This window comes from Bos grunniens, chromosome 1, assembly GCF_055505025.1.
Source record: "Bos grunniens cultivar Pamir isolate PY7600 chromosome 1, Bosgru_T2T1.0, whole genome shotgun sequence".
Classification (NCBI taxonomy): domain Eukaryota; kingdom Metazoa; phylum Chordata; class Mammalia; order Artiodactyla; family Bovidae; genus Bos; species Bos grunniens.
The window spans coordinates 29493052-29505529 of record NC_141165.1 but is presented as its reverse complement, the minus strand read 5'-3'; positions in this window follow the sequence as shown (position 1 = coordinate 29505529).

Below are 12478 nucleotides of genomic sequence, written 5' to 3'. Positions count from 1 at the left end.
ACCACCAGGGAAGTCCCTCTCTCTGACTTTTGAAGTCACCGACCCATTGATTTCTAGCATTCAGGCCCACTATGGAGAAGCTTGACTCTATCTGTAGCTCTGGTCTTTCTACAGAGCATGTGTTTTCTTTTCATTTTCTCTTTTAACCTTTTAGGGTCTTTCTTCTATGGTTTTGGGAAATTTCAGAGAGTACCATGTTGATGGTGGAGTCTCTTCATTCATTGTGCTGAGTACCATATGGGCCTCTTATGCTTGGAAATGAATAACTAGAATTCACCCTTGGAGTGTTATTTAATGGTTTCACAAGTGCTCATTTGGGTCTTTCAGCTCTGAAACCAAAAAGTATAGCTGATCTTTTTTTTTTTTTTGCTGGTATCTGGCAATAAATTCGCACTGCATCAGTACTCAGAGTCAAGGGCCAAATGTTAAAAGGATAGACTTCTGGTTTGGCAGCAATGCTGTGGGAAAGCAGCACTTTGCAAATATTTGGTGGGGAAGAGAGTGATAACAGTTTTATTTCGTAAGTGGCCGATTCCCTTGAGGCTGGATGCCACCTCCACCCTCTCCCCCACCCAGAACCGATTTAGCAGCTTTCCATCTTCTCCCCAGCCTTGACCTCAGGCCATGCCCTCTTACCCTGCTGGGGAGTTGCGTGAACAGAAGAGAAACAGAACAGGACCTTAGGTCAAAGATCAGTGCTGGAAGGGAAAGCTCCACATTCCATAGTCAGAATTGCCTTGGGAAAAACCTTTCTATCTCCCAGAAGTATGAGATATTAAGAACTTTTTGTACTTAATGTTTCTCTCTGCTCCTCAGTTAATCCTTTAGTGTCTTCCTTCAAGATGTCGATGAAACCGTCACCATCCAATTTTTGGCCACAGCTGAATACATTGTTTTCCCTCTTTATTGATTGGGAAATACTTAAGGTTGTTTTCCCAACTTTTCCATAAGTTTGGCTATGTAAGTCTTTCACTTTCAAACAAGGTGAAATAATGAGGGATCAGAAATATCATGAAAATCCAGGCAAAATATATAGAACTGTAAACAAAAAGAATAAAGAGCATTGCTCAATGTCCACTTACACAAAGAATTGAGTGCCGCATTTGGCACATTCCACAGTGCCAGTGTCGGAGAAGGCAATGGCACCCCACTCCAGTACTCTTGCCTGGAAAATCCCATGGGCGGAGGAGCCTGGTAGGCTGCAGTCCATGGGGTCGAGAAGAGTCGGACACGACTGAGCTACTTCACTTTCACTTTTCCCTTTCATGCATTGGAGAAGGAAATGGCAACCGACTCCAGTGTTCTTGCCTGGAGAATCCCAGGGACCGGGGAGCCTGGTGGGCTGCTGTTTATGGAGTCACAGAATCGGACACAACTGAAGCGACTTAGCAGCAGCAGCAGCAACAGTGCCAGTGTACCCTGAGGTGAATTCGGGATGAAAGAAGCTGGAAGCATTCTGTGCTTTTGAATATCCAGGCTCCTAGACAGTTTTTAGGGCTTCCCTTGTGGTAAAGAATCTGCCTGCAATGCGGGAGAGACCTGGATTTGATCACTTGGTTGGGAGGATCCCCTGGAGAAGGGAAAGGCTACCCATTCCAGTATTCTGGCCTGGAAAATTCCATGGACTGTATAGTCCTTGGGTTTGCAAAGAGTCGGATACGACTGAGCAACTTTCACTTCACTTCAGAACTTCAGGCAGTTTTTAGGGCTTCCCAAGTGGTGCAGTCGGAGAAGGCCCTGGCACCCCACTCCAGTACTCTTGCCTGGAAAATCCCATGGACGGAGGAGCCTGGTAGGCTGCAGTCCATGGGGTCAAAAAGAGCCAGACTCGACTGAGCAACTTCACTTTCACTTTTCCCTTTCATGCATTGGAGAAGGAAATGGCAACCCACTCCAGTGTTTTTGCCTGGAGAATCCCAGGGACGGGGAAGCCTGGTGGGCTGCCGTCTATGGGGTCGCACAGAGTCAGACATGACTGAAGCGACTTAGCAGCAGCAGCAGCGGTGCCGTGGTAAAGAATCCAGCTGCCAATGCAGGAGATATGGTTTCGATCTCTAGGATCTCTAGGTTAGGAGGATCCCCTGGATCAGGAAATGGCAACCAGTTCCAGTATTCTTGTCTGGAAAATCCAATGGACGGAGGAAGGGCGGGCTACAGTCAGTCCACCGGGTCGCAAAGAGTCAGACATGACTAAGCACACACACACGTGCTCACAGTTACTATAGTTTCTGCAGTTGTTTATTTAATTTAAGGTTTCCCTGCTGCAGTTGTTTATTAGAGTTATGCAACTAACTTTTATTCAACACATTTTTATCAGTTAGGAATCTGACGTTTAGTGGATGCTTCCATGGGTATTATATAATTCTGTTCTTATAACACACCTGTGAAGTTGGATTTCTTTGTTTTTTTTTCCTGCTTATAAGAAAAGGAGGGACTTCCTTTGTGGTCCAGTGATTAAGACTACACACTCCCAAAGCTGGGGGACTAGTTTTGATCCCTAGTCAGGGAACTAGATCCTGCATGCTGTAACTAAAGACTCTGCATGCCTTAATTAAGACCTGGTGCAACTAAATTTAAACAAAGAGGGTGGGAAGCCAGGGAGGAAGTGGTGGGGAGAGAGAAGAGATGCAGATGATGAAGGGAGGGAAGAAAAATGAGAGAGAGAGACAGAGAGAGAAGGAGAAAGAGAGGCAGAAAAAAGTTCAACTCCCCCAGATTGGCACTTCATGGTGAAATATCTGTCTACCCCTCCCTGCAACTCTCTCAGCCCTTCCTATAAGCACAGGTCACTCTAGGCCAACTGAATTCCTGGCGTTGCACACATTCACACAGTTGCTTCACTCCTCTGGGCTTTCAGAAATGTCCAGGTCTGTGCTGGCCTCTCTAGACCATACCCTGTCCACTCTAAAGGCCCGTGTACTCCCTGGGAGCCAGGATTCCTGGCCAATGATGGGAACCATGCTTCCCCATGCTGGGAACCATTCCATATTTGTCTCTGTAGCCTCTTGGGCACTTGGCACTGTGGACATTAACTAAATATTTTCCATGTGCCTACCCTGTGCCAGGTACTATCCTAGCAGGGCAGCGTGACACTCAAGGGGCGAGTTCTCATACAGTTTATATTCTACTTTACAATAGACAATGTGCTGATCAACAAATAAAATAACTTCATGCTGTGAAAGTATTTTAATGTGAAGAAAAACAGGTGATGAGAAGCTGTGGTTTAGATTGAGTAGTTACAGACATTCTCTCTGAGGACATGGCATTTGTGTTGAGTGCTGAGAAGGCTAAAAAAGAACCAGCCATGTAAAGATGGGGCTTATCTTAATTCCCTAGGGCTACCATAAGGAAATACCACAGGCTGCATGGCTTAAACAACAGAAATTTATTCTCTCACAGTTCTGGAGGCTCGAAGTTCAAGGTCAAGGTGTTAGCAGGTTTGGTTTCTTCTGAGGCTTCTCCTTGGCTTGCAAGTGGTTGCCTTCTCACCACGTCCTCATATGACCGTCTTGCAGTCTGTGTCCCTGTTCTAATCTCCTCTTATAAGGACTCCAGTCCTGTTGGATTAGGGTCCACCCATATGACCTCATTTTACTTTAATTTCCTCCTCAAAGGCCCTGTCTCCAAATCTAGTCATATTCCGGGGTACTGGAGGGTAGAACTTCAACATATGCATTTTGTGAGGGTACAATGCAGTCTGCAACAAGAGTGAAGTGCGTTTCTAGGTATAGCAAGTGAAAAGGCTTTGAGTGAGTTTAAGGAAAAGTGAAGACAGAGGGGTAAGAGTAGAGTGAGCACGAAAAGGCAGGTTGGAGATGGAGTTGGATAGGTGGACAGGGGCCAGCTTATGTAGGCGCCTGTTGATCATGGCAAGGATTTTACCTGAAAACAAACAACCTAAAACTAGAGAATTATGTTTCATTCAGCAGTCGGACTGAGGACTTAAGCCAGGGACACAGCCTCTCCGATAGCTCTGGAGGACTGCTCCGAAGAGGTAAGGGAGGAGCCAGGGTGTACAGGAGTTCAAACAAACAAAAAACAGGTAGCTGAACTTCAAAAGATTACTGCTAATTAAAGAAAACCAGGCATTTCAAGTTAATGAATTGAGTGCTTTTCTCTGTATGGGAAGATGCACAAGTCTGGGCTCATTGAAATCGATCCTCAAAGATTAAAACTGTCCTTTTTTTCTGCATCCTAAATCCCCTTGGGGTTCACAGTTGGGGACTGCAGTGGCTGATGGCTTGATGGCTGCAGCATTCTCTGTTTACTGATATGGCAGATAACATTTTTAGTCTGCATATTCTAAGTGAGATGAAAACCCAGTGGAGGGTTTTAAGCACAATGATGTGAGGACCTAGTTTTCTTTAAATTTCTTTTTAGTTTTTTGGCTCAGAATAAAATACTGCATTTTATTTGAATAGTCAGTTTACTATCTTTTATATAACTTTTCCCTGTCCCATTGCCCGACTCTGCAAACATACAAAGAGAGCACTCAGAGAAATAATAAAGACCTAGACTTTGGAATTGGAAAGCTCTGGGTTTGAATTCTCCTTCTTTGTGATATTAAGCAACTTAATCAACAGTCATTTTCATTCAACTGTAGAACTGAAATAACAATGTTCACCTTACATCGTAATGATAATTTAAATTATGCCTCCTAAAGTAATGGTCATATATACAACTGGTAGGGATGGAGTGAAGGGACAAAGTAGGTGACTAAATAGTTAATACCATGCTGCTGCTGCTGCTGCTAAGTCACTCCAGTCGTGTCCGACTCTGTGCGATCCCATAGATGGCAGCCCACCAGGCTCCCCCATCCCTGGGATTCTCCAGGCAAGAATACTGGAGTGGGTTGCCATTTCCTTCTCCAATGTATGAAAGTGAAAAGTCAAAGTGAAATCACTCAGTCGTGTTAATACCATGAGGGGACTGCAAATAGAAAAAATATGGGAGACCCCTATAATTTAATGATTACTCAAGAAAGGAGGTTTACTTAACCACCAAACCAAGCAGTCTTGCTTAGCAACAAAACCAAGCAACGAAAGCATGAGACATGCCCCCAAACAATAAAACAATGGTGGAATGAGACCCACATCCTGCCCAGTGAACTCAGTAAGTTAATGATCCCTAGGATATGCTTTCTACACATAAAAAAACCAGTAATTTGTGGACTTAGCTTGACCATATAGAGACAGGAAAACTCCCCTCCCTTATCTGGAGGAGGAGCTGATGATGGAAGCATGATGTCTTCTTGAGAAGACAAAGAAATTTTCCTCAACCTACCCACTTTTCCTTTTATTATGAAACTGTAGCCCAGTAAGTTTCTGGGCATGAAATTTCCTGCTCACCCTCTTGTAAACCTCACAAGTGTCCTTTACTAATAAGTAACTTCTTATCTGTCACTTTGTCTCTCGCTGAATTCTTTTCTGCACTGAGACATAAAGGACTGTGGTACCAGTGGTCTTTGTAGCCCCCCAAAATGATGCCAGTGGGTTTCATAATCAATATATATCAAATAATTTTGAAAACTATAGATTTTTAAAAACATCAATTGTATTTTATTTCTTTTTTTCTCTTAACCATTTTTTAATTGAAGTATAGCTAATTTACGATGTTGTGTTAGTTTCAGGCATACAACAAAGTGATTCAGATACCACACACACACACACACACACACACAGATACATATATATGCATGCATGCTAAGTCACTTCTGTTTTGTCTGACTCTTTGCGACCTTGTGAAATATAGCCTGCCAGACTCCTCTGTCCTTGGGATTCTCCAAGCAAGAATACTGGAGTGGGTTGCCATACACTCTTCCAGGCTATCCTGACCCAGGGGTTGAACCTGCATCTCCTGTGGCTCCTGCATTGCAGGTGGATTCTTTACCACTGAGCTACCAGGGAAGCCTATATATATGTATATATATTCAATGCCTATATATACACACACACATATACATATATAAGACTTCCCTGGTGGCTCAAACAGTAAAGAGTCTGCCTGCAATGTGGGAGACCAGGGTTTGATTCCTGGGTTGGGAAGATTCCCTGGAAGAGGAAATGGCAACCCACTCCAGTATTCTTGCCTGGAGAATCCCCTGGACAGAGGAGCCTGGCGGGCTACAGTCCATGGGGTTGCAAAGAGTTGGACATGATTGAGCAACTAAGCATAGCATAACATATATATATATATATACACACACATACACACTCACATACATATGTATTCTTTTCCATTATAGGTTATTACAAGATATTGAATATAGTTCCCTGTGCTATACAGTAGGTCCTTGTTTATTTTATATATAGTAGTGTGTGTATGGTAAGGGAGGGTAAAGTTTTCAGTTTTGAAAGATCACTCTGGCAATGTGTGGAGGCTAGATGGAAGGTGGGTAAGAAAGGAAACAGATGCATTAGTGGGAATTGCAGATGGTGGCTTGGACTGACTACTCTCAGGGGAATAATGAGTTGGCTGGAGTGCGGGGATAAATAGGTGAATGGGGAGGAATAAGAAAGTCTATGATATGTTTCATTAAAATGTAATTTCCAAACAAGATTCATCATCACAGTGAGTAAAAGGTGCTAATTTAAGAATTCCATGAATAAAGTCATTTCAAAGAGTCTTGGATAATTCGATTGGAATAGTGCCATTCACTGAGCCTCAGTTGTGTGATAGATAACTTGCTTTACCTGTAGTTTCACGTGCGTGTGAAGTTTCTCATCTTCATTAGAACCCCTTGAGAGGGAATTGCCACCATTATTTAGAGATGAGAGAGCAGAGGCTCTAGTGAAACCATGGGAGATCAGGAAATATCCTCTCCAACCCCCAGAACCCTGCTTTTCCCTCTGCCCTGGGCCCTTCCAAGATGCTTTGCTCACTGTTCACTGTGGGGCTCAGAGGAGGGCTGCTGGCTCCTCCACCTTCTCTGAGCAGCTGAGCCCAGCTCAGACCTGCCAGCAGAGTGAGCCTCGTAGACCTGTGGCTGTGGGCCTTTAATGAGATAGAGTTGATAAAAACACTTAATGGCACAATTTATTAATTTATTTCCTATGAAATGTTAATTATGAGCTCCTGCTAACACAAAGTTTGGGGAGCAGTGTGTAACTTTGACTTAGGGCAGTGTTCAGAGTCCTGAGCCCTCTCCCATCCCCACTCTCTATGAGTTTTGGTTTCTGAGCTGAATTCCAGTTCATGATCCTCTTTTCTGTCCCATTTATTCTATGAAAAGGAAAATGAAATATTTACAGAGAAAGAAAGAGAGGGAGAAGCCCACGGTGGGAAGGGAAGCAGCTGCCACTGCTGGGAAAACAGAAGCATTCCAGTCGGAGATGGGGTATAGGGTGTGGAGAGGTCAAGGTGAACCACCTCTTCCTGTGTGGACCACTGACAGGGTGGGGGGTGCAGGGGTAGCGAGCCTGAGCCAAGGTCACCGCCCGCCCCCAAGTGGTTTTCTGTTGGCCATGAGGAATGTTAGCAACGGACACCAAACAGAAATGGTCTTTATTTGTACTCAGCTCACAGCACACAATGCCACCTTCTCTTCCGGGGGCCCCAGGGCTAGGAGCTGTTTTAAGCAACAGTCAACAAGAAGGCAGTGACTAGTATGTAGGCTGGGTAGCCAGGGATTTTCAGAGATGTTTCAGCCTCTGCCCTGGGGCGTTCTCATCTTTATGAAGTGAAGTGAAGTGAAGTGAAGTCGCTCAGTAGTGTCTGACTCTTTGTGACCCCATGGACTGTAGCCTATTATGCTCCTCCGTCCATGGGATTTTCTAGGCAAGAGTACTGGAGTGGGTTGCCATATCCTCCAGAGGATCTTCCTGACCCAGGGATCGAACCCAGGTCTCCCGCACTGTAGGCAGACGCTTTACCGTCTGAGCCACCAGGGACTCCTCTTAATAGTAGTAGCAAAAGGGTCTTTTCCCCCCATAGAGGAAAAAGTATCTTATTCTGTGATGGCCTGCTGATAAAGGAGGTAACTGAATCACCACCCTTAGGGAATGGACCGCCTGAGAGAGTAGACAGGAGAGTAGACAGGAGGTCCCACCCAGGTTTATGATCTCTGTTCTCAGGGAGCTTCCTAATTCGTCCCTGGGCAAATTCCAATGTAGTTTACACAACCACTATTTCCAGTAAAGTCCAGGAAATGGTGAACACTTGCATGAAAATAACTTAGGTACTTTGTCACATTTGAAGAAGTTTTAGTTGACATATAGACACCTCTTGTTTTAAGTAACCATTCAGTTCAGTTCAGTAGCTCAGTCGTGTCCGACTCTTTTTGACCCCATGAATTGCAGCATGCCAGGCCCCCCTGTCTATCACCAACTCCCAGAGTTCACCCAAACCCATGTCTATCGAGTCGGTGATGCTATCCAGCCATCTCATCCTCTGTCGTCCCCTTCTCCTCCTGGCCCCAATCCCTCCCAGCATCAGAGTCTTTTCCAATAGGTCAACTCATCGCATGAGGTAGCCAAAGTACTGGAGTTTCAGCTTTAGCATCAGTCCTGCCAAAGAACACCCAGGACTGATCTCCTTTAGGGCGGACTGGTTGGATCTCCTTGCAGTCCAAGGGACTCTCAAGAGTCTTCTCCAACACCACAGTTCAAAAGCATCAGTTCTTCGGCGCTCATGACCACTGGAAAAACCATAGTCTCGACTAGATGGACGTTTGTTGGCAAAGTAATATCTCTGCTTTTGAATATGCTATCTAGGTTGGTCATAACCTTCCTTCCAAGGAGTAAGTGTCTTTTAATTTCATGGCTGCAATCACCATCTGCAGTGATTTTGGAGCCCCCCAAAAATAAAGTCTGACACTGTTTCCACTGTTTCTCCATCTATTTCCCATGAAGTGATGGGACCAGATGCCATGATCTTAGTTTTCTGAATGTTGAGTTTTAAGCCAACTTTTTCACTCTCCTCTTTCACTTTCATCGAGAGCCTTTGTAGTTCCTCTTCACTTTCTGCCATAAGGGTGGTGTCATCTGCATATCTGAGGTGATTGATATTTCTCCCAGCAATCTTGATTCCAGCTTGTGCTTCTTCCAGCCCAGCATTTCTCATGATGTACTCTGCATATAAGTTAAATAAACAGGGTGACAATATACAGCCTTGATGTACTCCTTTTCCTATTTGGAACCAGTCTGTTGTTCCATGTCCAGTTCTAACTGTTGCTTCCTGACCTGCATATAGGTTTCTCAAGAGGCAGGTCAGGTGGTCTGGTATTCCCATCTCTTTCAGAATTTTCCACAGTTTATTGTGATCCACACAGCCAAAGGCTCTGGCATAGTCAATAAGGCAGAAATAGATATTTTTCTGGAACTCTCTTGCTTTTTCGATGATCCAGCGGATGTTGGCAATTTGATTTCTGGTTCCTCTGCCTTTTCTAAAACCAGCTTGAACATCTGGAAGTTCACGGTTCACGTATTGCTGAAGCCTGGCTTGGAGAATTTTGAGCATTTGACTTCCCTGGTGGCTCAGATGGTAAAGCGTCTGCTTACAAAGCCAGAGACCTGGGTTCAATTCCTGGGTCAGGGAGATCTCCTGGAGAAGGGAATGGCAACCCATTCCAGTATTATTGCCTCCCCCCACCCCTAGCCAAAAGAGGGGCTCAAAGAAGTAACCATTAGACACAGACTTTAAAAGCTACCCTGTTTTTTAGGGGAGATGTATGGAGAGAGTAGCATGGAAATTTACAATACCATGTGTAAAATAGATAGCCAAAAGGAATTTGCTGTATGACTCAGGGAACTCAAACAGGGGCTCTGTGACAGGCTGAAGGGTGGAATGGGGAGAAAGAAGGAAGGGAGGGAGGTTCCGGAGAGAGGGGACATGGGTGCATCTATGGCTGATTCTTGTTGATATATGACAGAAAACCAAAAGATTCTGTAAAGCAATTATTCTTCAATTAAAAAAAATTTTTTTTAATGTCGAAAAAAAATTGGATGGCTAAAGATGAATTGACCTAAACATAAAAAAAAAAAAAAATTCTGTTTTTTAGATCCAAATGCATATGAGAATTTGGTACAAAAGTGGCATTTCAAATTAGTGGAGGCAAATGAATTATTTGATAAAACATATTGTGATTACTGGGTTATCCCATTTGCAACAAACAAAACTTGGACTTCTAAACTCACTCCTTAGATCAAGATAAATTCCAGATGGATCAGAGATTTAAATACAAAAATGTAAGCCAGGTCAAAAGAATGAGAAGACAAACCACATACCGAGAGAAAGTATTTGCAAAACACATATATTATAATAATCAAGCCATGAAAAGATGTGGAGGAGGAACCTGAAACAAATAATTACTAAGAGTAAAAAAAGCTAATCTAAAAAGGATCTGTACTATATTATTCCAAGTACATGACATTCTGGAATAGGCAAAACTATGGAGACAGTAAAAAGATCAGTGTTTGCCAGGGGTTGAAGGAAGGAGAGATGACTAAGCCAAGCACAGAGGGTTTTTAGGGCAGTGGGGCTATTCTGTATGCTATAGTGGTGGATACAGGTCATTACACATCTGTCACAACACATGGAATGTACACCACCACAAGAGAAACCTAAGGTGAACTATGGACTTTGGGTGACAAAGATGTGTCAGTGTAGCTTCATCACAGGTAACAAATGTGTCCCTCTGCTTGGGATGTTGATATTAAGGGGGCTGTACATGTGTGGAGTCAGGGAGTGAATGGAAATTCTATACTTTCAACTCAATTTGATCGTGAACCTAAAACTGCTCTAAAAAATAAAGACTTAAAAAAATGAAGCTAGCAGAAACAAAACAAAAAAGTGGAGTCAAGCATATTATGCATAATAACCAAAAAACTGTAAAATATCCAGGGAGTGAAATACTACTGAACAATAAAAAAGAAAGAAGGTACACACAATAACATGAGTAAATTGCACAGACATTGTGAAAGAAGCCAGATACAATTCCAATATTACATTTTCGAATAGGCAAGACTAATCTAGAAGGAGAGAAAGCAGATGCCTGGTTGCTGGGGTGGGCGCTGGAGGTGGGATTGACTGTAAAGGGGATGGAAACACAATGGAGGGGATTCAGTGACTGGAACTCAATCAATGAGGTGATGGAAGTGCTCTTAACTGTATTGCTGGTTACTTGGCTGCATGTATTTGTCAAAACGAGATTGAACTGTATACTTGAAATTGGTGCATTTTATTGTATGTAAATTATACACCTCAGTATAAGTGATTTAAAAAATGAAACCCTAAAAATGTTAAAATATATGAGACTTCCAGAAAGAGAAAGACAAATACCATATGATTTCACTTTTCCATGGAATCTAAAATATGGCACAAATAAACCTATCTACAAAACAGAAACAGACTTACATAGAGAACAGACTTGTTGTTGCCAAGGGGAGGTGGGGAGGCTGGAGTTTGCAGATGTAAGCTATTATGTATAGATGAACAGCCAGGGCCCACTATATAGCACAGGGAACTATATCCAATCTCCTGGGATAAATCATGAGAATAGTTTGAAAAGCATATAAATATAATGTATATTATATTATATATGTATAACTGAGTCACTCTGCTGTACAGCAGAGATTGGCACAAAATTATAAATCAATTACTGTTGTTGCTGTTGTTCAGTCACCAAGTTGTGTCCGACTCTGCAACCCCATGGATTGTAGCCTGCCAGGCTTCTCTGTCCATGGAGTTTTCCAGACAATAATACTGAAATAGGTTGCCATTTCCTACTCCAGGGCATATTCCTGATCCAGGGATTGAACCCACGTCTCTTGCTCTCTGCATTGGCAGGTGGATGCTCTATCACTGTGCCACCTGAGACAGCCAATATTGTTTCAAAACTGAGCCTGGTAAGGGATATAAGGGCATACATGTTTTGATAATCATGGGTGGTGATTGCAGTTGTGTTAGGTTAATTGTGAAGGGCTTGGCTTCCTGGAGGAAATGACATATATATATATACACACATACATACATACATATTTTAAAATTTTATTGAGGTATACTCGGTTTACAATGTTGTGTTAGTTTCAGGTATACAGCAAAGTGAATCAGTTATACATATACATATATTTATTCTTTTTCAGATATTTTTTCCCCATGTAGGCTGAATCGATGATCCTGTATGTGACGCCAGTTGTCTTGTGGTATCTCACTGTGTACACTGTTCGTTGAACCCATGGTAGACAAGGTGCAAGCAGGGAAGGAGCCGTAGGAACTGCAGACTAGTTTATTCTCTCCTGGATGGTGCAGCAGCCATAGCAGCAGACATGCTGTATTCTCTCCACTTGTGGTTGTTGACCCAACAGATACAGCCGTGACCCAACAGTAATTCTGCTGCTTTTTAGGTGGATCCCTGGGTTGGAAAGATCCCCTGGAGAAGGAAATGGCAACCCACTCTAGTACTCTTGCCTGAAAAATCCCATGGATGGAGGAGTCCATGGAGTCTCAGAGAGTCGGACACGACTGAGCGACTGAAATTTTA